Genomic DNA, 4,786 nt, shown 5'->3' on the forward strand with positions numbered 1-4,786 from the left:
TCGTCATCAACCAGTAGGGGGGTCCAGACGAGGGGGTCTGCTACCTGGCCGCCTGTCATTTACTGTCGAGTGCCTTGTTTCCTACCCCAGGCATGTTCCGACTCGGAGCGCTTGTTGCCGTCTGTCTTAGTGATGGAAAACTGTTTTTACGTAATTTAACTGTCCAAATATCTATATATTAGGCTACTACATTGTGTCCGGGTGAAATTTAATGCCGATCCTTTGAAAATTAATGCCACACCTCGAAATTTAATGATTTTTAAAGCCTTAAATTGCAAGTACTGTATTTAATGCTTTTTAATGCTTTTTAATGTCCCGCGGGGACCCTGTGTGTATTTGGACAGCAACACCGGAGTGCCACAGCTAACGTAGAACCCTCCCTCCCCTGCTCGGCCACGGTCAGTGCTTAAGCGTGTTTACGGGAAGGGACAAGGACGCAGCAGTCTCTCCCACAGACTTGGCCAGCCAATGAGGTGCGCCGATTGCCTGTGAGCAAGGTAAAACCAACACAGGGTAATATATCACCTATGATTCAGGGCCGCCAGCTCGGACTACACTTCCTGTTTCAAGCGCTGAGAAATATACACACACACACACACACACACACACACACACACACACATATATACCAACGGCCATATACCTAAACACACACACACACTCTTTTCCCTCCCTCTTCCCCGCTCTCTCTCTCTCACACACACTACACACACAGGGGAGGAGAAACAATGACTTTTGTTTAAGCCGGGCAGCTTTATTCACCAAAGAGATAATGGTGAGGAAGTTTTGTCCCAAAGCGTCCGGTCCCCAGCCCTCATGAATGGAGCAGAGACTTCAGAGCCCTCTTACTTACACCCCACGGAGCCAGAAAAGAGGAAGAGACAACAACACACAAAGGCAAAGCCATCTGTTTCTCCAAACAACCACCGACTGACATGTAAAAGTTTTTACCTTTTACCTGAAAATGTTTCGACGGTGAAACTTCCGTCTTCATCAGACAGAGGGTCACATGGATGTTGAAGTGTGACATGCTTTATAACAGCTGACGTTATGGAAGTTTCACCATGTCAGGTAAAAGATAAAAAAAACTTTTATAGGTCTGAGACAAAAGAAACTTGAATATTTAATATAACTTTAAGAGACATAGTGAGCATCATACATCTAACCACCGACTGGACTGGCTGATTTTGTTAAAACATTTTTTACTGGGTCTCCCTCACCCAGTTGAACCTCCTCGTACGAATTACAGCTAACTAACCAGCTGAGAATTCCATCATTTCCCCACAAGTTTGAGGTCACATTGGGTCTTTCTCAAATGCTAGGCCAGTGTCCTTCCAAGTGTACCAGCCTAATTAGTCACGCCCAGTGATTGGATACCCTTTATTAGTCATACCCAGTGATTGGATATTCTGTAGAGTTCACCAAAAAGTATCCAATCACTGGGCGTGACTAATTAGGCTGATACACTTGGAAGGACACTGGCCTTGCATTTGAGAAAGACCGATAGACTCCCTCTCCCTCTCTCACACCCCCTCCCCCTCTCTTTTCCGCCCCCTCCCCCTCTCTCACACATGGTTCATGATTCATAATCAATGAATAAGAGAGAGCAGGCTGGGCTGGGCTGGGCTGGGCAGAGCAGGGTTGCAGGGTTAAAACTTTTACATGTCTGAAACAAAAGGACATTTATAACGATCATTACACATCTAACCATTGACTGGACTGCCCCCCCACCAATCCTTTACCCAGTAGAACCCATAGAAATAATAATAATAATAATAATAATAATAGTATTAGTTCTACGAGTAGAACCTCCTTATGCAAACTAGAGCTAACCAGCTGAGAATTCCATTTCCCCACAAGTTTTTCTGATGTCACACAGACTCCCTCTCACACACTCACACACACACATGGTTCATAATTCATAATCGATGAATAAGAGAGAGCAGAGCAGAGCAGGCTGTGCTGGGCTGGTAAGGGCTGCAGGGTTGTGCGGTTGCCTAAGCTAGCGGGGAGGAGCCCAGCTCAGTTCTCAGTTCTAGCTACTCGTGGATTACTCACTCACTCACACACACACACAACTGAACTGACTGAGCTAAAAGGGCAGGAAGTTGTCAATCAGTGGAGCAACAAAGGGCCCTATGGCCCCCGGAGGCCAGCGCAGAGTGTGTGTGTGTGTGTGTGTGTGTGTGTGTGTGTGTGTGCGCGTGTGTGTGTGTGTGTAATACACTGAAGCATGTGATGTGGGAGGGGAGGGGAGGGGAGGTTCCCGTAAGCGATGCCTCTCTTCTTACAACATGTTGTGGAGGAGGAGGTGGAGGCAGCAACCGAAAACGAACTGACTTTACTACCGGTGGAGCAAGAGAGGGAGGGAGGTATGGGGAGAGAGAGAGAGAGAGAGAGAGAGAGAGAGAGAGAGAGAGAGAGAGAGAGAGAGAGACAGAGAGAGACAGAGAGAGGGAGGGAGAGGGGTATGGTGGAACAAGAAGGAGGGAGGTGCTGGGGAGAGAGACAGAGAGAGAGAGAGAGGTATGCTGAAAGAGAGAGGGAGAGGTACGTTGAGAGAGAGAGAGAGAGAGAGGGAGGAAGGGACGGAGAGAGGTACGGTGAGAGAGAGAGAGAGAGGGAAAGATGAGAGGATGAAAGAAAGAAAAGACAGAAAGAAAAGATAGGTGTAGGATGTAAAGGGAACGAAAGAAGAGAGGAGAAAGAGGAGAGAATGAAAGAAAGGCAGAATGAAATAAAGAGGGCGCGAAAAGAAAGAAAAAATGTGGGGCAGAGAGAAATAGAAGAAGAAACAAAGAGTGAAAGAGGAGGTAGATGAGAAGATGGATGAGAATGAAAAGTATAACAGAATGAAAGACAAAAGAAAAAAGAACGAAAGAAAAAGGTGTGTGCATATGTGCATTCATTCGTTCGTGCGTACAATGCATGTGTGTGTTTAAAAAGGTTTAAGTGTGTCAGAGAAACAATAGAATTGACAGCAGCCATACTGATATATAGTGAGAAACCGAGAGAAGAGGTTACTGTATTCACAAATCATCTGAATAGGTGTTGGAGGGGCATCAATAGACTAGTGACTGGACTGGAGTGGTATCCATTTTATATGATGAGCTGCACAGATGTCTCTTCTCATCTCTTCTCTTCTTTCCTCACCCCCACCAACACCTCGACAGATGTGCTGCTGACTGCTGACTGACGAACTCTGACGTGCTCTCAGCCTTATTCTTGCCTCTCTCTGTCTTGGCAACTCAGTGTTGCCAGATGTACGATAATTATCGTATTTGTGCCATAATTTTGTCCATTTTGTCATCTGTATGATCAAAAAAACGTGATGTACGATAATTTCAGAGTTGTCATTCAGTTGATTTAGATGCCTTGAAACATCAATTAAGGTCTTGTACGATAATTTCCACCCAAAAAAAGCCCCCAAAAACGATAATTTTGATGTTTTGGTGCGATAATTCAGCATTTCCCATCTGGCAACACTGCTGCAACTGCTTTTCACGACTGAGGAGAACTGTCTGATGAAGATCAACTCCAACCAACGAGCAGTTTCACTTTAGGGACACACTTCGAAATTTCCTTTGCCAGTCGCCATGGATGGGATACAACCAGGGCTCTAAATGAACACCAGTCAACATGCCAAAGCTGGTGAATTTTTTTTTTTTTTAACGATTTTTTGTTGTTTGTTTTTGATTTTATCGGATAAGACAGTGTGAGAAGGAAGCGAATTGGGAGAGACGGGGAGGGGTCGGAGGGGTCGGCAAAGGACCCGGGCCGGGAACCGAACCCGGGTCAGCCGCACGGCAGGCGAGTGCCCCACCGGTTAGCCACGGCAGGGACGCTGGAGAAATTTCAGTTTGGCTGGTAGAAAAGACCAACTTGCTAGCCACTTTGACCCATGAGTGAGTGTGTGTTTGGCCAGTAAGATTAACATCCACTAGCCCTTTCTGGCTGGTGATGAAAAAAAGTGAATTTAGAGCCCTGGCAGTTACATTAGGCTTATGCTTTTATGTAGCAACTTAAGTTATTTAGGTAAAGGGCACTTCAGCCATGGATGACGGTGCTGGTAAGGGTGGGATTCGAACCTGCAACCCTCTGGCCAGCTCTCTTACCATTGATCCATGGCTGCCATTACGAAGCAGAGACCATTGTAGCTGTTAACTGCAGTTTACTTCCAACACTCAGGTAACTTATCTGAGTAATAACCAGTAGATCTGTGTACTTGCTTTACAATCAGCTGACTCTGCACTGGTTGGATCCAGTTTGGGGTGGGTTTTTAGTGTTTTTTTAGTAACAACACTGTCTCTCTCGTTAGGTACAATGGAGAAAATGGCGCAACAGCTACTATGTAATTAGCATGTGCAAGTGTTGTACTTGCACCATGATTTTACTTTTACTTTCACTTTTAACACCTCTGCCAGTGTGCGTGTGTGCGTGCGTGTGTGTGTGTGTGTGTGTGTGTGTGGAGGGGGAGGGGGGCAGGGTGTAAATGTGTCATCCTTTCATTTTCGCCGTGTCAATCAAAATAGTATTCTTGCGTTAATCCAAAATGAAAACCTGTGGAACTCGACACCAAAGCCTTGCCTCCAACGCCTCCACAGCCATATTTGAAAGTCGGACATCTTAAGAAGCCTTGGCCCCCAAACATGTATCAGTTCTTTTACCCGTAGAATAGAATAGAATAGAATACTACCACACAAGATTGTGCAAAACTGTCCACCTGGGGCCTATACTAAGAAGCTGGTTCAGCAGTAAGTTAGGTCCAGGTTAAGTTAAAAGGTAA

The sequence above is a fragment of the Engraulis encrasicolus genome, chromosome 24, assembly GCF_034702125.1.
Source record: "Engraulis encrasicolus isolate BLACKSEA-1 chromosome 24, IST_EnEncr_1.0, whole genome shotgun sequence".
Taxonomy (NCBI): Eukaryota; Metazoa; Chordata; class Actinopteri; order Clupeiformes; family Engraulidae; genus Engraulis; species Engraulis encrasicolus.